The sequence below is a fragment of the Dendrobates tinctorius genome, unplaced genomic scaffold (assembly GCF_039654945.1).
Source record: "Dendrobates tinctorius isolate UK_male_01 unplaced genomic scaffold, ASM3965494v1 ptg000171l, whole genome shotgun sequence".
In the NCBI taxonomy this organism is placed as follows: Eukaryota; Metazoa; Chordata; class Amphibia; order Anura; family Dendrobatidae; genus Dendrobates; species Dendrobates tinctorius.
This window is the reverse complement of record NW_027361838.1, coordinates 20,888,631-20,912,500: the sequence shown is the minus strand read 5'-3', so window position 1 is coordinate 20,912,500 and position 23,870 is coordinate 20,888,631. Positions and strand designations below refer to the sequence as shown.

The 23,870-nt window shown below is 42.9% G+C and overlaps 1 protein-coding gene across 6 annotated transcripts in view; it reads right to left on the bottom strand.

Annotated features, from left to right (window-relative positions):
• The window catches only part of ANKRD12 (ankyrin repeat domain 12), a 178,687-nt gene that overhangs the window by 128,019 nt on the left and 26,798 nt on the right, over positions 1 to 23,870 (bottom strand). The window contains exon 2 of one of the 6 annotated variants that reach the window (XM_073550951.1): positions 4,981 to 5,111. The exons of the other annotated variants lie outside the window; for them this stretch is intronic. The gene's annotated coding sequence lies outside the window, so the exon portion shown is untranslated. The remainder of the gene's footprint in view (positions 1 to 4,980; positions 5,112 to 23,870) is intronic. 6 annotated transcript variants of the gene reach the window in all.

The window sequence follows — 23,870 nt, the reverse complement described above, 5'->3', positions numbered from 1 at the left end:
TCTGATTAGGTGATCACCTGAACCAAATCTTATTTAACGAAGGAAAGTATAAAAACCCTGCTGTGGTGTTCACACTCCTCTTGCAATTGGGCAAGCTGGATGGCAAAACAAGTGCTAGTAATTTCCCAAAAGTTATGGGGAAAAAAAATAACAACCATGCCAAAGGAGTTGAAAAGAAAAGTCTTGAGTGAGGGAAAGAAGGGCTCAATTCTGGCTTTACTAGTAGAGGGATACAGTGAGCATCATGTTGCCTCCATCCTTAAAATTTCTAAGACGGCAGTCCATTACAACAAGGTCAAGCAGCAGACATTGGGAACAACAAAGCTCCAGACCGGCAAAGGACGAAAACGACTCTCCAGTGACCGGGATGACCGTCATTTTATACAAATGTCACTCAGCAACCACAGGATGACAAAGTGACCTACAAAAGGAATGGCAAATGGCAGCTGAGGTGAAGTTCACAGCAAGAACAGTTTGTAACAGGCTCTAGGAGGCAGGGCTCAAGTTATGTAAAGCTAGAAAAAAGCCTTTCATCAATGAGAAGGAAAGGAGAGCCAGGGTGAAGTTTGCCAAAGACCATAAGGATTGGACCATAAGGATTGGACCATAGAGGACTGGAGTAAAGTAATCTTCTCTGATAAGTCTAATTTTCAGTTTTGCCCAACAACTGGTCGTCTAATGGTTAGACGGAGACCTGGTGAGGCGTACAAGCCACAGTGTCTTGCACCCACTGTGAAATTTGGTGGAGGATCTAGGGATGCTTCAGCAAGGCTGGAATTGGGCAGGTTAATCTATGCAAAGGACGTATGAATCAAGCCGCGTACAAGGTTATTCTGGAAAAACAGTTGATTCCTTCTGCTCAGGCAATGTTCCCCAATTCTGAGGACTGGTTTTTCCAGCAGGACAATGCACCATAAATGTGTGGATGAAGGACCACCACATCAAATTCCTGTCATGGCCAGCCCAATCTCCAGACCTGAACCCAATTGAAAACCGCTGGAATGTATTCATGAGGACGGTGGATAGTCACAAGCCATTAAAGAAAAACTGCTTTGAGCCCACATCAAAGTCGGGACATGACAGCTGTTCAAAACAGCTAACATGTGCCCGCAATAGGCGTGAGCGGAATTGCGATCCGCCTGCACCTATTAACTAGTTAAAGCCCGCTGTCAAACTGACAGCGGGCTTTAACTAGAGCTTCAGGCCGCGCGGCCGGATATACGCGCACCGACAACCCCCGTCACATGATCGGGGGTCATCGGTGCGGTGCCATGACAACAAGAGGTCTCCTCGAGACCTCTATTGTTGTTGAAGGCAGATTGCTATGAACGTCACCTGGTGGTTGGCACTCATAGCAATGGTGTCATTCTGCTGCATAGAGGATGATCTGTGCATCCCCTCTATGTAGCAGAGGCGATCGAGTTGTGGCAGCTTCTAGCATCCTATTTGGCTATTGAAGCATGCCAAAAGTGTAAAAAAAAAAAAAAAAAAAAAAAAATGTTTAAAAATATAAAAAAAATATATATATATATATACACAAGTTCAAATCACCCTCTTTCGCCCCAATCAAAATAAAAAAAAAAAAAAATCAAAACACACACATATGGTGTCACCGCAATCAGAATAGCCCTGTCCAAAAAAACAAAATAAAAAAAAGGAGGAGGATTAACCTGATCGCTAAACGGTGTAGCGAGAAAATAAATCAAAAAACGCCAGAAACTTTTTTTTTGGTCGCCGCGAATTGATTTAAAATGCAATAACGGGCGATCAAAAGATCGTATCTGCACAAATCTGGTATCAGTAAAAAAGTCAGCCCGGCACGCAAAACATAAGCCCTCACCCAACTCCAGATCACTAAAAATGGAGGCGCTACGCGTCTCGGAAAATGGTGCATTTTTTTTTTTGCAAACTTTGGAATTTTTTTCACCACTTAGATAAAAGAGAACCTAGACATGTTTGGGGTCTATGAACTCTTAATTACAGGGAATGACGAAGGAATCCGCGCATTCCGAAACGCGTAGGACAATAGTGTAGTCCTTTCTGCGCTCCATAGCCAGTCACTTGACTCCTCACGTGACCGTGACATCACGCAAGTTCCTGCAGGTCGTTTGCTGCACCTTGCCAGCTACAGCTTATACGCGGTGCCTTTACCGCTTCCTAGTGGCGGCTGGCACGCGGTAAGCGGGACGTCTGTCACCGGCCGGGACAGCATCCGATACCCGAGGCATCACTCCTTTGGAAGCAAATGAAAATCCACATCTTGATCTGTGTTGCGATACACATCAGCGTCTCTTCACTGGACCTTTTCAGCAAAGACTCCTCGACTGCCTACTGCCACGCTGAGATTAAGGTACTCTAGATCTCTTCATAATTTGGCTATAGCAGCCACTTGGCATTTAATAGCAATTGTAGGCATTGCAGTTTTAGTACTTGAACAAACCTTACTTCTGTGCACGTTCTATTACAGATTTCTTGTTTTTTTATTTCTTCATCCGGATACCATCTCAGCGCAAACACAACCAGTCTACTAAAAAAAAATATACCTATAAAGAGCAAAATCAGACAAACTGATAATTTTGCAGTGGTCGCTTATATTTTTAAATATTTATGAAATTTGAATGCAAATCTTTCAGGGAGATGCTCCACTTCATTGAGCAGAAGGTCTGATTCATTCTATCCATTTCAAGGGGTGAATTTTTAAGCAACATGTAGATTAGATTTGGTCATATCTCATCTACCATTGCAACTGAAATACCCTCCCGATTTTCTGATTGTGGGGCCCTGTTGGCATAGTGTCGTTTGTGGGTTTTTTCCCCATATTTGGACTTTATAACATTGGATGCGGGAAACTGAATTCATGCTTGATATGGGTAAATGGCTTTGTGTGTGGATCCTGGCAAAAAAAAAAATATTAAAAATATATACTATAATATATTTGATACACTGCCGATTTTGCCAACTACAAAGAATGGAAGGTCTGTAATTTTTATCATAGTACTTCAACTGTGAGAGACAGAATCTAAAAATAAAAAACAGGAAATCACATTGTATGATTTTTAAATATTTAAATTGCATTTTATTGCATGAAATAAGTATTTAAACACCCATCAACCAGCAATAATTCTGTCTCACAGATCTGTTTGTTTTTCTTTAAGAAGCCCTCCTACTCTACACTCATTACCTGTATTAACTGCATCTGTTAGAACCAGTCATTTACGATACACTTTACTGATCCTGAGGAAAATTATGGTATTATGGTAAATTATCTGCATAAAAGACACTGGCCACACAATCACACTCCAACCTTTCCACCATGGCCAAGACCAAAGAGATGTCTAAGGACACCAGGGACAAAACAATGACTCTTCAGAAGCCTGGGATTGGCTGCAGGACAATAGGCAAGCAGCTTGGTGAGCAAGCAATAACTATTAGCACAATTATTAGAAAATGGAATAAATACAAGATGACTGTCAATCTTCCTTTTAAATGTTGCTATACTTACAAGTGGGTTCCTTGTTGATCCTGGATGTGCATGCCTCTCAATAACTGCTGCCAGCCATCTAAATTCCTGGAAGTCAATCTTCGGCCAGAATCAAACATGGGAGAAACACAGTCGAGTCTCGTATGTTAATACCCAGCACTGCCGCCTGCACTTGGGAGCGGAGCCTGCAGCTCCAAGTATTGCTATGCGGCCACACGCTCCGCTCCCGAGTTCTGGCGGCAATGCCAGGTATTAACATGCGAGACTCGGCCATGTTTCTCGCATGCGTGATCCCGGCCTTCCTCATTCTGGGGGCTCTATGCAAGGTTTCGGCTCGTGGGGCAAAGATCATTCTGAGAAAGGTCAAGAATCAGCCCACAACTGCACGGGAGGACTTGGTCAATGCCCTGAAGAGAGATGGGACTACAGTTTCAAACATTTCCATTAGTAATATACCATCCCGTCATGGATTAAAATCCTGCAGGGGACATAAAGTCCCCTATTCAGGCCAGGATACGTCCAAGCATATGTCCAGGTCCTTTAGAAGTTCGTCATTGACTATCTGGACGATCCACATGAGGCACAGGAGAAAATCATGTGGTCAGATGAAACCAAAATAGAACTTTTTCGCAGTAACTCCACTCGCCATCTTTGGAGGAAGAAGAAAGGTGTACAACCCCAAAAGCACAATCCCAATAGTGAAGCATGGTGGGGGAAACAGCATACACTGGAGGTGCATTTCTGCATAGGGGACAGTTCGACTGCACTGTATTGAAGGGATGATAGATAAGGTTATATATTGCGGGATTTAATCCACCAACCTCCTCCCCTCAGTAAAGATCATTGAAGATGGGTCGTGGCTGGGTCTTCCAGCATGACAATGACCCAAAACACACAGCCAGTGCAAGGAGTGGCCCCGTAAGAAGTATTTCAAGGTCCTTGAGTGGCCTAGCCCGCTTCCAAACCTTAACCCAATAGAAAATCTTTGAAGGCAGCTGAAACCCATTGTTGTCCAGCCACAGCCCCAAAACCTGAAAGATCTGGAGAAAATCTGTATGGAGTAGTGGCCCAAAATCCCTGCTGTTGTGTGTCGAAACTTTGTCAAGAACTACAGTGCAAGCAAAGGTTTTTGTAAAAAATACCAAATTCTGTTTATCTATTGAATCAAATACTTATTTCATGCAATAAAATGCAAATTAATTTTGTAAAAATCATAAAATTCAAGAAAATCACACTAAGTTTCTGTCTCTCACAGTTGGAGTGTACCTACAATAAAAATTGCAGACTTCTCCAGTCTATGTAGGTGGGAAAACTTGCAAAATCAGCAGTGCATCAAATACTTATTTTCCCCATCGTATAGTTAACAGCTATTAAAACTGAATTTAATCCAGTACAATTTTTATTAATAGTCATTTATGACAGTGTGAAGAAATAGAGGAGTTGGAACCATGCCTTATAGAGGAAGAAAAAAAAAAAAAAAAAAAAAAAGCCTTACTTACCCATACTGCAGGCAGTCCTGATACAAGGCAAAAGTAGCACAGGCACCACCGTATGGAGTATATGTGGGTGTAAAGTTGGCACACACTGCAAATTAACATCTCCACCCTTTATCATGGGAAGCTGCTGCATCCTGCAATATATTAGTATTACAATAAGTTATTGGCACACAGCCTTTTTTCTATGATTTTTTTTTTTATTTAATGTTCTTCAGTGAATGGCTTTTAAAACAATGAGGACCTTTGATACAGGTTAACAGCTTGCGTATTTTGACCAAAATATCAATTAATGTATTTAATCTTTGCAGGGTGCAGCCAAACCAGGTTGCAGTAATTAGGTTGTCTGCTTGCACATATTTAGTGCTGGGCAGCCCAACTGATCTAACAGTATGCGTGGCACTAACAGGCTGTAGGCCAGCATGGTGCACCACATGTATCTATGACTAGCACCCATGAATTAAAGGTGTGGTATTTTGCACCTATGCTATTTCCAACTTTTAGCATACTGCAGTATTAGTATTGTAACATGTTATTGGCAAGTATCAACTTGTTACTGTAATTTTTTTATTTTATGTTTTCGGCTTGATGTTACCAGACAATACAAAGGTGACATCAACCCCACTTGCCAACGCTACAGGGTAAGTGGGAAGAGCCAGGCTAAGCACCAGAATTGGCTGTTTTTTAGGCTGAGGGAAAGGGGGCCAGTATCTATGGCCCCTTTGGCTATGTGCACACACTGTGGATTGGTCTGCGGATTTTTATCTGCAGAACCGCAGGCAAAACCGCAGGTAAAATACCTGCGGTTTGCCACCTGGACAATGGAATAGGTGGCAAACCGCAGCAGAATCCGCAGAGAGAATTGACATGTCAATTGTTTCTGCGGATTCAAAACCACAGTTTTTCCGCAGTTAAAAATCCACAGCGTGTGCACAGCAGAATGTTAATCCCATAGAACAACATGCTACTGTACACTGTCTGCAGTTCTGCTGAGGACAAAACCGCAGCGGAACCGCAGCGTGTGAACATAGCCTTACCAGCCTGAGAATACCAGCCCCCAGCTTTAGGCTAGTTTCACACTAGCGTTTCCTGGAGCTGCGGAGGGTTGCGCACGGCCGCTGTGAAGCTCCGCCCACGGCCGCACCTCCTCCCGGTCAGCTCCGCCTATGGGCACATGACGCTGCATGTGACCTGCGTGCCCTATCTTTAGCATTGGGTAAGCAGGCCACGTGCAGGTATGCGTTTGCCGGTGCATGCATCCCTTTGATGGTGCGCCGAGCACACCAAAATGCGAAATGGTGCGTTTTTTCGCAGGTCTGCGCACCGTCAAAAGGACGCATGCACCGGCAAACGCATAACTGCGCATGGCCTGCGTACCCAATGCTGAAGATAGGGTACGCAGGTCGCATGCAGCGTCATGCGCCCATAGGCGGAGCTGACTGGAGACGGTGAGGCCGTGGGCGGAGCTTCACTGCGGCCATAGGCGGAGCTTCACTGCGGCCATAGGCGGAGCTTCACTGCGGCCATGTGCATCCCTCCAGAGCTCCAGGAAACGCTAGTGTGAAAGTAGCTTTAGAAAGGCTGGTTGTCAAAAACTGGGGGGAGGGGGACCTCCACACAGTTTTTTATTTTTTTAAATTAAAAAAACACAGCATGGGGTCCCTCTATTTTTGATAGCTGTCAGCGATCGCAAGGCTGGTGAAGGGTTGCAGCCCCCAGCTGTGAGTTTTGCCTGGCTGGTGATCAAAAATACAGAAAGTCAATTTTTTTTTTTTATTATTTAGCGAGCAGGCTGATGAATGCTCCCCAGCCACCACCTGCTCTTACTGTTATTAGCAGCAGCAGGCGTAAGCTGATGGAAGCAGTAGTCCCATCAGCCAAGTCCAGAGACAAGAGGTGAACTTTAAGACTATGTGCACACGTACGCAGAAGTTTCCTGAGAAAAACTGGACTCCTTCCCAGGAAATCCGCAATTTTTTTTCGCGGTTTTATCGCTTTTTTGCGGATTTTTCACGTTTTTCCCGGAGCATCCTAATACAATGAAATCCGAAGATTTTCTGCAAAACTAATGAACATAAGCTTTTATCCGCAATGTGTTTTTTTTTTTTGTGGTGGGGGGGGGGGGGGGGAACACATGGCACAAAAATTGCAGATTTCACTGTAATAGGATGCTTAATGTATGCGTTTTTTAAAGAAAACAAAAAAGTGAAAAATCCTGAATGTGTGAACACAGCCTAAATCTCGAATCATAGCTGCAGGCTCACACTGTCATGTGACAGCGTGGGAACTGCAGCAATGATTTTACCGCCTATCGGAAGCAATGGTTGCCGTGCTGTCATGCTCATGACAGCTCGACAAACACCTGGTGCTCTGGGGACCGAACCCAAACAGTAACACGGGCTTCCTGGTGAAGTCAGTGTTTGGTCTCCGTGCTCTAACAGTAGGTGTTTGGTACAGACGGCGAACCTTACTGTTTGGGTTCGCCCATGTCTACTCAGCATCTTTCCTTATAAACTTGAGCGCCTTCGAGAAAAATCAGCAACAATCTGCATGTAATAGTGTCAGATTTTGCTGTGAATACACAACAAAACACCCTAAGGCTATATGTGCACAGGTAGATTTAGGTCATGCGGATTTTTCTGCGCGGATCAAAAGGTCAAAAGACCTGCGGATTAGCCCTGCGGTTCTCTACAATGGAGGTGGTGTGAAACCGCAGTGGAATCCACACAAAAAATTGACATGCTGCGTATTTGAACCTGCAGCACAGCGTTTTTTTAGTTTACCATTATAAACAATGGTACTGTACAATGCACCTAAATCTGCTGCGGACCCGCAGAGCCTGAAACGCTGCGGATCCGCAGCAGAATCCGCACCGTGTGCACACAGCCTAAAAGGTTTCTATTAATTGTAGACATACATTACAGAGAAGGGCTTGAACGTTTTTCGACACAGACAAAAATAATTGCCTGGACCTAACCAGAAAGCCCAAGATGATGCCTGTACCTCAAAACATTTGTCTCATCACTAAACTAGAAGGGCTTTGTAGACTATAGTACCTCTATTAAACTGCCTCCACTGCTGCACCTCAACCACTAGGGGGCTCCTTACAGTTTGAGAGGCACATGTCCGGTTTAGTACATTGTTGAATTACCCAAAATACAAGAATTGTGACGTACCTTTGCTTTTAACTGTGTATGAATTAATTTGGAATGGTGTCCTACCATATTCTATGGGGAAAACAATTGACTAAACTTCACACATCCAGAAAGCTTTAGGCTGTGTGCACACGCTGCGGATTTTGCTGCGGTTCCGCAGCGGTTTTGGCCGCTGCGGACCCGCAGCAGTTTCTGCTGCGGTGTACAGTACAATGATTCCCTATGGGAATCAAAAACAGCAGTGCAGACGGTGCGGAATTTTCCGCGCGGATTATCTGCGGTTTTCAATCCGCAGAAAGAATTGACATGTCAATTCTTTCTGCGGATTCTCCTGCGGTTTGCCATCTCCTCCATTGAGGAGATGAAAAACCGCAGGGCAAAACCGCAGAGCAATCCGCAGGTCTTTTGACCTGCGGTTTCACCTGCGGATTGTACAAAATCCGCGCGGATGAATCCGCACCTTTTCCGCAGCGTGTGCACACAGCCTAACAGTCCTCCACAGCTACCATAACATACCGTAATTGCTATACAGTTGTCAGCACATACACAACAGGCAGATTTCAACTTCAAAGACACTTAATTTTGGACCCTCATTATGCAGATTATTTTTTATTACACTACACTGAGAAATGTATTTTTTAGTAATATATATTATACATAAATACACACTACATGTTTTAAAATCAAAATCACTCCACAAACACCTCAAGTTAAATATATTTGCACAGGTTGCAATGGTGTCGGGGATACCTAAAATTGCATTATATTTTAACGCAAATAAGTAATATTCACATTGTGTTGAGGTGTGAGTGACACAAGGAAGCACACCTTTTAAATTTAACAGATTGACAATTCAATAGCTTTACCAAACTTTAAACGGTCTAGCCCAGGAGACACAAACACGTGGCCTGCGAGCCTCATGAGGCCCCCCCCCAAGGTAGCTTCATTCGCCCTCAGGGCATTGTAGACCCCTTAGCATTCCTGATTGGTTCAGAATATCCGTCAACAGCAGTGTTTTATTACAGCTGAATGTGCGTCCCTAGACGCACATTCAATTGAAACGATGTACCTGCTGTGGTGGAGAGGTGGGAAACGGCAGAACTGCGGGTCACAGGAGATAGCCGCATTAGCCGGCGACTAACCCCTGTGTCTCAAAATACAAATTCAAACAAGAAAAATTATAGCCAGCTCACCCAGTTAGACGTCCTTAGTGGTTCTGCTCACTGCCAGGAAGCCGCACGGAGTTGTAATGGGAGAGGCACACCCATGTTGCAATAGAAGCAAAGACCTAGAAGAAGACCTAGTAAGGTCGAAACGCGTAGTCTGCACGCATAAAGCAGCAGTGTGCCCTTTTTTTCTTCTGACCCCCTGTATATATTTGGGTTTCTGCCACATGGAACTATTTTAAAAGATAAAAATAAAATGGATTTTATGGCCAAGTAGGAAGCATCCGCTGGAATTATTTGCTGGTTTTTAACCCCTGTGTCCACTGCTAAAGAGAAATGAATATTCACTGCTTTCCACACTTATGGGAGTGGAGAGCAGTGAATATTTGTTTCCTTAAGTAGCAGGCACACGTGTTCACCCGGCCGCTGCAAGAAGTCGGCTACTGTGCTCGCTATTAAAGATCAATGAATATTCACTGCTCTTCACTGCTATAGTCCCGGTGTGGAGACCAGTGAGTATTCCGGCAGCTATCCTCTGCTTGTAAGCAGCACATGACGTCACTGCCACGCGCTGCTTAAAAGCATAAATCAGCTGTTGGCATCAGAACAAGAAGCTGCGAGGGAGCACAGGGAAGGCACGTATAATGGTTTATGTTTTTTGTTTTTTTTCTGATGGGGGCCATGCATACCAGGATGGGGATAAGGGGGAGCCATGCATACCAGGATGGGGATTAGGGGGAGCCATGAATTTCAAAAGGTGTATAGAAAAACAAAATGCACGCTGTCCTGCAAAGAATCGCGGCCCTCCAAATTTAAATCATTTCTATATGCGGCCCATAAACCCAGCAAAGTTTGAGACCACTGGTCTAGCCCATCCTCAAACAGTTATACCAAAGTGATATTTTTAGCAAACATACTCCTACACAACATCTGGATTTTATGCTGCATATTTAGAAGTTACAAGATGAACAAAACCGAGAGCTGATGCAAACATCCATGGATTGTTATGAGCAGACTGCTAATTCACAAGTGTCCCAATCTGAATGTGACAGCTTTATGTATGTGTAAGGCTGTCACACTAAGGTTGTGTTGCCAGTCTGCGAATTGAAGCCCGGTCTCAAGACAGATTTGCACAGATATCTGAATGACCCCAATGCATCTGTATAATTTCTAGAAGCAGACAGTCCAAAGCTTTATATGATGGGTTACAGCTGCAACCACATTCATCCAAGTGTGTAACCACCAAAACTTACTGCACTGATTAAAAATAAGAGGTGAAAACTTTGTTTATAGCTTAAAGTATAAAGAAATAATGAAAATAGCAGATCAAGGCGTGTTATACATTACATACATAGGATTTTCAAGCATCATTTGTCCTCGGTTTTGCTAGATTGGACCGTCCACTATGTGGTAAACACACGGTAGACCAAAAGGCACAGAATGTTCAAATAAAATACCCTTTATTGATGCATCCCAAATAGGTAGCAATTCTACCCTTTAAAGCTAAAAACTGACAAGCTGTGTCTTGGCTTCACAATCGTGGCAGAAAACTTGACAAGATGTGCAAGACACGTATGCTGAAAGGATCCAAGGCGCCACACATCTTAAATAGTAACCACACTTTCCACGCTTTATAAACAAGCAAAAATATGAAGCTTTGTAATTCATTTTCCTTTGAGATGTGTTTCCCCACTTTTCAGTCACTTCTCTATGCACGGATAATTTACTCAAACTGCTCATATCTGCCTACAGATCTGTAAACAGTAAATGGTCAGATTACATATGCTGCATAAAGAAGTCTTCAGCGGGAAGGAGAAAGCTGAAGTGAGAACACAAGCAGAGTGAAAAAATAAATATGCTCAAAATTAAGACAAATCATAGGGGTTATTTTAGAAAAAAAAAAGTAGGATGCAAGTTATATAAAATTAACAGAAAAAGCATTATTCCTCATGGACACAGGCATAACAGGTAATCAAGTCACCTGAAAGCTAAGGTGCATTTACACTGGTCAATAATGTCAGATTCTAAGGGCAACGACCTATTGTTCACGATAATTGCGTAATGTATATGGCTAAAGTGACAATGTTGTGTCCAAAAACACTTGTTCATTGTGCATGAAATAGTTTAGGTGAGCGGGGGAAAAAAAATTCTTGTTCATATTTAAGAATTCAACTATCAGGCCAGCAAAAAGGAGGAGTGGAAAGAACATTCAACCATTTCATTTGCTATTCTTGCCTGATATGGCTTGTTAGTTGCAAGATACAATCTCAATATTTATACGATTACCGGTATCTGCACATGAAAATAGTCCATTGTACAGACCATGATGTCCAAACCACGCACAGGCTTCTTGACCTGAGCCCAACCACCTTATCATATATGAGATTGTTGATGTCAGGTTGGAAGACCTCTGCTGGTCCGAATATTGTGATCAGTAAAAGTTGGATGTGTGAAGCAGTCTTCCTCTTGAAGCTGGTCCCCTTATGCTAGGAGATGCACACTGCATACTGAAGAATTACACAAACTTTACACCAAGGCACTTAAAGAAGTGGCCCACTACTTACAGTCCCCTTTTTAAATAAAGTAGTCCCATTTATAGAATAAAAACAAACCCTCTCTTCCTGTACCGGGTCTCACATGACAATGTCACATGAGCCCTGCAGCCCATAAGCGGCAGCTATTGGGTGGCTGTATGCTCACTTTGTCTGAATTTTGAACAAAAGGAAGTAGTGAGCACTGTAGCCTAAGGCTATGTGCACACACGCTGCAGTTCCGCTGCGGTTTTGGCCCTGCGGAACCACAGCAGTTCCGCAGACATGGTACAGTACCATGTAACCCTATGGGTTTTCAAAACCGCAGTGCTCACGCTGCGTTTTTTTCCGCGCGGTTTTGCTGCGGTTTATAAACCGCAGCATGTCAATTGTTTCTGCGGATTCCGCTGCGGTTTCACACCTTTAACATAGTAGAGGTGTGAATCCGCAGGCCAAACTGCAGGTCATTTTACCTGCGGTTCAGCGGGGAAAAACCCGCAGGTGATTCCGCAGTGTGTGCACATAGCCTAATTCAGCCTCAAATTAGTCATCTGAGACACAAGGGCCCCGATCAAAGTGGTAACTCCAGAATTCAAGCGTAAATCGCTTTAGAAAAAAGTTGTTACATTTTTTCTCGCAAGGTTAAGTACTTTTTGCTGGAAATGACTGGCATAAGATTTGTAAGGAGGCAATTTACAGACACATCTAATTAATTAGGAGGCATGTACTGCTTAATGAATCACGAGTGTCTGACTCCTAACACGTGAACATCAGTCTTCAAGATTCGAGGCCATAATATTCCCTGACAAGCTTTTAAAAGTATGTTATATCTCTAGAATATTGCAGCATTTCAGAGTAAAATATACACAGCTGGAACATGTGACATGTGGACAATTTTTCCCAAAAATAGACTACTGCTTTAAATCCAGTGTGCTTTAAAATAAATTTTTGGCATGTTAAACACTTGCAGCACAACCACTGCAGGCAGATGTTAGTTTGAGGTCAACAGGTAAGTATTGAATGTAGCAAACGTGGGATTCTTGTGGCCCTCTTGTTGCATATTTTTGTTAACCATAATCCATGATCGTTTTGGTAGATCAAGGCTAATCAAAGAATTCCCCCCCAGCACCTCAGATCTTTCCTTCACTCCCTCATGTCACCCACATCTCAAAAACATCTCTAGAATTTGACCTTTACTTACCTTTGACTCAGCAAAAACTCTTAGGCTAAGTTCACACGTACCAGAACTCTCGCGGAAATTACCGCGAGAATTCCATTCCGCGGGAAAATCGCATTTTAAATTCCCGCGGAAAAACTAGCATTTTGCAAGCGTATTTAGCTTGCAAAATGCTAGCGTTTTCCAAGCGATCTGTAGCATCGCTTGGAGAACTGATTGACAGGTTGGTCACACTCGTCAAACATAGTGTTTGACAAGTATGACCAACTTTTTACTACTGAGGCCGCCTATGCAGAATCAGTAGTAAAAGATAAAATGTAAAAAAAAAAAAAAAAATGGTGTTATTCTCACCTTCCGAAGTCCGCGCGCAGCCGTTCCCAGTAATCCTTTGCGAAAATGCCCGCGATGACGTCCGTTCTCGCGGGATCGCGATGTCTCGCGGTAAATCGCGATGACGTCGCGCGAATGACTGCGAGACTTCGCAATCCCGCGAGAACGGACGCCATCGCGGGCATTTTCGCAAAGGATTACTGGGAACGAGAACGTGGAGAGAAGCGGGAAGGCTGCGCGGGACGCCGGAAGGTAAGAACAACAATATTTTTTATTTTAAATTCTATTTTTTACAGGGATATGGTACCCAAAGCCTGGAGGACAGTCTCCTCTCCTCCGGACCGTGGGTACCATCCGCAAATGTTCTGCTTACTTTCCGCATGGTGTGCACAGCCACATGCGGGAAGTAAGCGGAACAATGCATTCCTATAGGTGCAGGATCGCCGCGATTCCGCAAAATTAATGAGCATGCTGCGGTTTTTACCGCGAAGCGATTCCGCCGCGATAAAAACCGCAGCATTAGCACAGCATTGCGGAATCCCATAGGAATGCATGGGATGCTTATTTTTCGCGGCAAAATCGCGCGGTTAAAACCGCCGCGGAAACGCGAAAAAACGCCATGTGTGAACTCAGCCTTACTGTTGCCCTTATTTATTCTCGCAAAGAATATTTCAACTCTACTAATCAGTCTCCCTCTTACTAAACTCTATAATCAGTTCTCAATGCAGCAGCCAGGATCATATACTTTTCCAACCGCTACACCGACGTCTCTACCCTGTGCCAGACGTTGCAATGGTTGCCCACAGGGCTGTGGAGTCAGATCTGGTGTCCTTTCTGGTGGAGTCTGAGTTAGTATAAGGCCGAGGTCACACTTGCAACTGGAACGAGAGAAATTTGCGCGAGTCTCTCCCCTCAATACACGGAACTGCCACAGGCACTTGGGACCAGAGGGTTCAGCTGCATAGAAATACATGCTGCTTCACACTCCGGTCCCGAGTGCCGTTGGCAGTGCCGGGTATTGAGGGGAGAGACTCACACGAGTTTATCGCATTGCAGTTGCAAGTGTGACCCTGGCTTAAAATGGACAGACTCGGACTCCTAAAATACATAAATTTTGTTCAGTGCTGTAAATGTTTTAATAAAAGTTTCAGAAAGTTATAAAATGTCCTATAAATGTCTGTTCTGTTCCTGATAGAAGGATCTCTGCTTTCAGTGGAGATGAATCTGTGCTGCGGAGTCCGAAGTCTGGGAAATTGAGGAGTCAAGAGCATGTGTCTGTTGGTTTGGCTTACCGACTCCACAGCCCTTACTGACCATCCACTACAGAGTTCAAAATAAACTTATTACTCTAACCCACAAAGTATTCCACGCAGGGCTGCCACTAGGAATTTCGGCGCCCCATACTGGCAAAATTTTCAGGGCTCCATTGAGACTCTGCCCAGGCTCCACCCATTGAACTGTCCATAGTTCCACCGCTCTCTCGGAAAAACTCCACTTCTCACCAATCACACATTAACATTTCCCATCATCAGATCACACATATAGCCAGAAGCTTTTGTTTTGGCCTAAAAAAAAAATTTAAGCCGCCACCATGACAAGGTAGACTCTTTTGGCCGAGCTCTATTCTATCCTGTTAATCATTTGTTAAAATATCCAATACAATTTAGGTATATTTTTATTTTTCAATTTTTAAAATGACCATATTATTATATTACATACAAGGGACAAATACCACCGCACCATGACCACACACCACATTACCACCACAGTGACCTATAATGCCACACACAAGGAACAAATGACGCCATACCATGTCCGGACCACATATTACCACCACAGTGACCGAATATTATCACATACAAGGGACAAATACCACTGCACCATGGCCGGACAACATATTACCACCACATGGTGACTGAATACTACAATACTGATCATTAATAAAAACAATACTAATATCACCGTAAGTGACATTATACACAGGAGCTCTGTATACAGTATCATGCCCCTGACGAAGCCACCTTGCGGTGGCGACACGCGTTGGGCAGGGCACTCCACAAGCTCCCCCATATGTAAGTGTTATAAGGACATTGTGGGCAGTATTATTCATGTATCTTTTGTAGAGCATTTTGTGTTTCTATCTTTTATGCTGCATGACATGGTTCCCACTCACTTTGGTTCTATTTCAACCTGTCCTTGTATTTCTATTTACATTGTTGCTGCAGCATTTTTGGACAAGGTTTGAGTCCATACCCTTTGATATACGGACAATCTTCAGGGTATTGGTATGTATTGAACTGTGCATGCATTGAATCACTGTTATTGTGGTTTTGGATAGGGGATTTTGATATTTAGGTCCTTCTGACTCAACCATTACCTCTTGATATATACTGCTCTCCTTAGGTTACTTTTATTATTTATACACCATGTTTTACTGCCTAGTCATTTTCTCAGGTGTATGGGGGATGTCTTTTTGGCTTTATTAGGAGCCTTGTGTATGATCTGTCATGTGTTATGACTTTTAACTGTTTTTATACTTGTGTTGTCTATGGTTGTCTAATAAAAATTATTACACTTTTTTGGTGATCCCTGCTTTTTTTGGTCAGTAGCTTTTCTACTTGTATACTGTATACAGTATCAGTGTACAGGTAATACAGTGATCAACAGTGATATACACACGAGCGCTGTATATATTATATGTTATACTGTAAATCAATGACAAACAGGAGCTCTCTATATAGTGTCAGTGTAAAAGTAATAGTGATCACTGGTGACATTGTACACAGGACCGCTGTATATAGTATAGTGTCAGTGTACAAGTAACACGCTGACTCACCAGTGACGTCTCTAGGTTAAGTCCATCATCTTCATCCAGCACAGACCGCCATCACTTCTTCCATCCAGGGCTCGTCTCTGCAGGAAATAACACAGCTATCTAGAGCACCACTTGCAGAACACAATACTTAATTTTTTCCCAACTTCTAAACTACACCAGATGAAGAAAAAAAAGAAGACAATGTCGCTCTGCACAGTAACAGGACTGCCTTCCCCATTTAAAACAGTATCCTCAAAAAAATATAAAATAAATAATACACCACTGCAGTAATAATATCCCTTAATTAGCCCTTATGGTAATAATATCCCCCATCCTGGCCCCCGTGTGTCTCATTCCTGGCTCCAGCCATATGGTCTCCCATCCTGCCCTCATGAGTATCCATTCAGCCTCCATGTGATGTGATCCTGCTGTTGAAACATATTGCGGCTTGCCGCTTTCAATAAAAAAAAAAAAAAACAAAACAAAACAAAAAAAAAAAAAAAACAACAGCATCCTCTTTACCTGACCGCACCATCTGTCTCCATCCTGCCCCATTATTCCTGAAGCCCCCACCCCCCTGCCGTGTACCATCCTGCCATTCCCAATAAAAATTAAAAAACAAAGGTTCTCCTTACCTGGCCATGCTCCTGCGGCGATGCTCCCTCCATGCAATTCAAGCGCGCACTCACCGGTGAATGACACTGACATAAGTCGGTGACGTGTGTGCTGACGTCAGCTGCCAGCCTCCATTTGGCTGGCAGCTTTTAAGTATTGCACAGCAATAGAGTTTAACTGAACCTGCATCTCGGACACAGGTTCAGTTACTGCACCGGCAGAATGCTGCCGCCAGGGCCCAGTGAGCAGAAGAGAAGGGGCCCAATGCGGGCCTCCTCTGTTCATCGGGCCCCCATACGCCAGTCAGGGCAGTAATGCCCTGATGGCGGCCCTGGCTCCACGGTTCAGCACTACTCTAAATCTCCTTCCTTGTCTCAGTCTACCACCGTACCCGTGTCCTCCACTCCCCTAATGACTCAAAAGTAAAAATCCTCAATAATCCGAACCTCTCACGCTCGACCAAGACTTCTTGCGTGCTGCACCAATTCTATGGAATGTATTCCCCAGGACAATTTGATTAATTCCCTATAGCCACAGTTTTAAGAGAGTCCTAAAAATCCTTTTTTTAGACTGGCCTATCTCCTAACTTCTTTATCTATCCCTGTTTTGCCCATACAAAATTCTCTGCAAAATCTCGACACTTGTAGCATCTATTCAAACACCCTCCATGCACCTATAAGCCCTCTGTGTCTGTTCAGTACAGATACTGGCTGGTGACTGGTTGAAACAGCGTTAAGCAATTACCCGCTTCTGTTATGGCTAGACTGTACAATACAAGCACAACTTTCGTGTCTCCCCTATTTCCTCAGATTGTAAGCAGGGCCCTCACTTGTTTTGGCATCAGAGTTGTGTTGATCTGTATTGTCTTTTGTCTGTACAAGTCCCCTCTAAAATGTACTGTGCTACAGGATATGTTGGCACTAAAGAACTAAAAATTGTGATTTTGGTGGCAAGAAACACAAGTTTGTGTGTGTGTATAGGTTTGTCGGAAATAGGTATGTTAATGGCTCCCAAAAGGGAAGATATTGGTAATGGACAGTAAAAGGTAGTAACAGCATATACAACTTGGTACAAGACCAGATAAAGGCGATAGCAAGCTCTCACTTCTCCCCCACTTCCAGGATCTGGAAAAAAAAAAAAAAAAAAATGAACCAAACTAGAATGAATGTGTGCGTTATTAAAATGCAAAATATGAACTTGACGTAAAAACTCCATATTGCAAAAATATAGCCACGTGCTAGCTGGTTTCTATAGACACTCACAAAAAGTTCCAATTGGTGTGTGTACACAATGTATTTCAGGCAAAGCTTGAAAAACTGAATATATGCATTTCTATGTAAAACTACTTGCTGCTCATAAGGTTTCGTATGGCTTCACTGCTTCAGGACCATGCTTCTAATGTTGTACACTCAGAAGATGCTCTGTACTTTAAGTAGAAAAGGGCAAAAGACACCTCAAAAGACAGACTGTTTAGAGCATTTTATCATAGTTTTTTTTACATTAAAAAATGCTAGCAGTTTTATTTTTGAAAGGCGTAAAGAAAAAAAAAAAAAAAAAAAGACAGTTAAAGTCACAAATCCATAGGAAAGCCCTCCTAAAAAAAAAAAAAAAAGTGCCAGTGATGAAAACAGAAAAACACTCAGTAAACGACCAAGGGGAAAAAAAACAAAACATGCGGCAGAGAAAAAAAAAAAAATGGCAGTTCAATGCAGTGTCTTGTGCTTGAAAAAAAACTTAAGTTCATTCAAGTCTAAAGGTCGTCATATGCACAGGCCCCAAGTGATCCTTGACACATGAACTTCAGTAAAAGATGCAGGACACGACAAAACTCATCTGTATCCAATTGTTAAATGACTCGAGTCTTTTCAGAAAGGCGCAGCAATCAAGAAACATATGCTGTCAGGATTGCCTAGACTGTGGGATTTTCTCTTTATTTTATTAACTGCTGGAAGTTAAAATGTGAGAGGAAAATTAAAGAGGAAAGGAAAAGACTACAATTGCACTGAAGTGCTCAATAAATCTCTATATAAAATTGAATGTGTGTGTCATCAACCAATCACGAAGCATCTTTCAATTCATCAGAGCTGTTTAAAAGAAGCTGAGCTGCTGTGATTGGTTGCTATGAGCAAGTTTTCCTTGCAACCAATCACTAAGCATCTTTCATTTCACCAGAGCTGTTTAAAAGAAGCCGAGCTGTGATTGGTTGCTATGAGCAACAGTTTTCTCACTCCACGACATCTCAGCAGACACTGACCAGATGGGAGAAATCTAGCATCCCTGGAAACATAAGCTCCCAGCCATTGTCTGCCCCCCAAAAAGGAGCAGAGAGCACATGACAGAAATCAATCTCCCCTCCCTGCCCATATACCCATCACACATCCTCCATCCCATAGGCACATCTTCCCTCTTAAAGGGATCTCCGTTATGGAAGTCAGGGCAAATCCATCCAGCGCTTTGGTTTGACCCCAGGCCTCTCTTAAAGGGATCCCCGGTATGGAAGTTAGTACTGTTCCACTCAGTGCTGTGGTTCTGAACCCACGGCCTCTTAAAGGGATCATTGGTATTTAGGCATAGTCCTCACTTATTCTACACAATTGGTGGAAAGGAATTTCACAAAATTGATACTAGAATCTAGGAGGGATCTGGACGAATTACATACAGCTACTATGTCATGGATAGCAAGGATTAATATTTCTAAGATGTTGGTACTTCCCAAGGTTTTATATTTTCATTGCATCCCTGTCCAGATTCCTCTTAGGATAATTAAATCCCTTCAAAAAACAGCTAATGACTTCATTTGGGCATATAAAAACCAAGAGTGGCTGGTAGGTTACTATATTATACTTATGAATTTGGGGGGATGGGTGCCCCTAACTTGCATGCTTATCATAAAGTGACGGTATTAACGGGTATTAGAGACTGGTGGTTATTGGATAAGACACATAAGTGGCTTCAGATTGAGTCACTTTATTCTAAATTGACCTTAAACTCGGCTTGCGTTGGAAATGGAAGCTATTAGGCTAAGTGCACACGTTGCAGAAAATTTCTGCTCAAAAACCTGAATCCCTTCCCAGAAACCGCACCTATTTTTCCGCGGCGGTTTTGAAGCGTTTTTTTTCTGCAGCGGTTTCAAACCGCATGGAAGAAGCCAAAACCGCGGAAAAATCCGCAAAATTAATGAGCATGCTGCGGTTTTACCGCGATGCGTTTTTTTCGCGGTAAAAAAACGCATCAATGTGCACAAAAAGTGCAAAATGCATAGAAATGACTGGGAAGCTTATTTTTAGCTGATTTATAGCGGTTTTATAGTGAAAACCGCGGTAAAACCCACTGTGTGAACACAGCCTTAAATTTAGTATCTACACCCTGTGTCTACCTACCGTATTAACAGCAATATGTTATTGGAGGAAATTTGCTTCAAGACTTCTAAATATTCCTTTAACAAATATTTCCTTAAAAGCTTTGGAAATGCATATCCCCTTTATTAACTTACAACGCTGGTCCACTGCAGGAGTTGAATCCCTCCTCCTGATAGATGGCTCTCTTGTTATCCCATTTGATCAACTCTGTTCCAAATTCCCTGGTATTAGGAGTCTTTTTTACCAATACCTACAGATCAGACATCTGCTCCAAACTATGCCAGACTCCCTTTTCCTTAAACCCCCTGTGAATCACAAAGCCATGGGATTCCTCCTACAACCTGAATCAGGCCCCAAAGGTGTTTCAATCCTCTATAGTGTTTTAAGTGATCCAGAGGTGGATGCTAAATTATCATATATGCTAAAATGGGAGGAGGAATTGGGACAACGTTAGATCCAGAGTAAAGGAGGGATGGTTTAAGAGAAATACGTAGAGCATCATCTTGTATTGGTCACCTAGAACAGTCAAAAAAAAGATGCATCTTCGGTGGTATAGGTGTCCAAGACAACGGGTACATTATGGGCCAAACCAGACTTTGGCTTGCTGGAGAGGTTGCGGTGGTTTGGGATCGTTGAGCCACATGTGGTGGTCCTGTCCAGTGGCGATCGGTTTTTGGAATACTATAAATATGTTAAGGGAGGTGACTGGGATTCAGGTTAACTTGACACCATCAATGGGACTGTTGCATATAGGGACAACTGATTTTCCTTTAGATATCAGGGGTATAGTGTCACATATTCTGATTGCGGCCATTCTCACCTTTGCTGCTAAATGGAAGGGGATGTCTCTTCCCACCATGAGAGAAGTGGTGGACAAAATCAATATACACTGTCAATATCAACAAACTCTGGCACACTCGTCAGTTACCAAGAAAAAGGTTGATTGAATATGGGAACCATGGTTACTTAGTCAGAGGTCTGCCCCTTTGCATTGAAGATATACGTCTTTTCATATGATTTTTTTTATGCAAGTGTCGATATGTTTTCTGTTTTATACATTAGGTCAATCTATGAGTATGAGCATTTATCCTTATGTTTCCCTTGTTTATAAACCCCTACGTTGGGGGTGTTGTTGCTTATAGGTTTTCTTTTTCGAAAATATGCAATAATTTTTTTTTTTTTTACACTTCAATGAAAGGGATAATTGGTATGGAAGTTAAGGCAAATCCACTCAACGCTTTGGTACTGACCCCAGGCCTCTCAAAGGGATCTCCAGAATGGAAGTCAGGGTAAATCCCTCAGCACTCTGATTCTCACCCCAGGCTGCTATTAAAGGGATCATTGGTATGGAAGTTGGGGGTCATTCCACTCAGCGCTCTGGTTCCGACCCCAGGCTGACGGGATGATGTGGGATATTAGGGGTAGTAGTCAGGTGGCTCTGGCTGACGGGATGATGTGGAATATTAGGGGTAGTAGTCCAGTGGCTCTGACGGGATGATGTGGGATATTAGGGGTAGTAGTCCGGTAGCTCTGACGGGATGATGTGGGATATTAGGGGTAGTAGTCCGGTAGCTCTGGCTGACGGGATGATGTGGGATATTATAGTGAATGTGACTATGCGGAGTGGGCGGGGCTCTACTATATAACTAATTATATATACACACACACATATATATATATATATACACACACTCACTGGCCACTTTATTAGGTACACCTGTCCAACTGTGTGTTAAGACTTAATTTCTAATCAGCCAATCACATGGCGGCAACTCAGTGCATTTAGGCATGTAGACATGGTCAAGACAATCTCCTGCAGTTCAAACCGAGCATCAGTATGGGGAAGAAAGGTGATTTGAGTGCCTTTGAACGTGGCATGATTGTTGGTGCCAGAAGGGCTGGTCTGAGTATTTCAGAAACTGCTGATCTACTGGGATTTTCACGCACAACCATCTCTAGGGTTTACAGAGAATGGTCCGAAAAAGAAAAAAAATCCAGTGAGCGGCAGTTCTGTGGCCGGAAATGCCTTGTTGATGCCAGAGGTCTGAGGAGAATGGGCAGACTGGTTCGAGCTGATAGAAAGGCAACAGTGACTCAAATTGCCACCCGTTACAACCAAGGTAGGCAGAAGAGCATCTCTGAACGCACAGTGCGTCGAACTTTGAGGCAGATGGGCTACAGCAGCAGAAGACCACACCGGGTACCACTCCTCTCAGCTAAGAACAGGAAACTGAGGCTACAATTTGCACAAGCTCATCGAAATTGGACAGTAGAAGATTGGAAAAACGTTGCCTGGTCTGATGAGTCTCGATTTCTGCTGCGACATTCGGATGGTAGGGTCAGAATTTGGCGTAAACAACATGAAAGCATGGATCCATCCTGCCTTGTATCAACGGTTCAGGCTGGTGGTGGTGGTGTCATGGTGTGGGGAATTTTTTCTTGGCACTCTTTGGGCCCCTTGGTACCAATTGAGCATCGTTGCAACGCCACAGCCTACCTGAGTATTGTTGCTGACCATGTCCATCCCTTTATGACCACAATGTACCCAACATCTGATGGCTACTTTCAGCAGGATAATGCGCCATGTCATAAAGCTCGAATCATCTCAGATTGGTTTCTTGAACATGACAATGAGTTCACTGTACTCAAATGGCCTCCTCAGTCACCAGATCTCAATCCAATAGAGCATCTTTGGGATGTGGTGGAACGGGAGATTCGCATCAGGGATGTGCAGCCGACAAATCTGCGCCAACTGTGTGATGCCATCATGTCAATATGGTCCAAAATCTCTGAGGAATGCTTCCAGCACCTTGTTGAATCTCTGCCACGAAGAATTGAGGCAGTTCTGAAGGCAAAAGGGGGTCCAACCCGTTACTAGCATGGTGTACCTAATAAAGTGGCCAGTGAGTGTATATATATACATATACACATGTATGTATATATATATATATATATATATATATATATATATATATATATATATATATATATATATATATATATATATATATATATATATATATACACACACACATATACACACACACACACACACACACGTATATATTCATTATAATTTGTTATAACTAACCGCAGTTAGTGCCTATGCCCGAGCAGCGCCGGGCTCTTCAGCTGGTCATAACTTACCAAAAAAAACACAAAAAAAAAACCACACATCAAGCTTTAACCCCTTAACGACCAGGGGTATTTTTGATTTTGCGTCTTCATTTTTTTGCTCCCCTTCTTCCCAGAGCCATAAACTTTATTTTTCCGTCAATATGGCCATATGAGGGCTTGTTTTTTGCGGGACGAGTTGTTCTTTTGAAAGTCACCATTGGTTTTACCATATTGTGTAACAGAAAGCAGGAAAAAAATTCCAAGTGCAGTGAAATTGCAAAAAAAAATTGCAATCCCACTTTTGTTTGGCTTTTTTTACTAGGTTCACTAAATGGTAAAACTGACATGCCATTATGATTCTCCAGGTCATTACGATTTCATTGACACCAAACATGCTTTTTTATTTAAGTGGTGAAAAAAAAAATTCCAAAGTTTGTAAAAAAAAAAAAAAAAAAAAAAAGTTGCCATTTTTCGAGACCCATAACGTCACAATTTTTCGGGGATCTGGGGCCGGGTGAGTGCTTATTATTTGCGTGCCGAGCTGACGTTTTTATTGATACTATTTTGGTGCAGATATGTTCTTTTGATCGCCCATTAATGCATTTCACTGCAATGTTGCAGCGACCAAAAA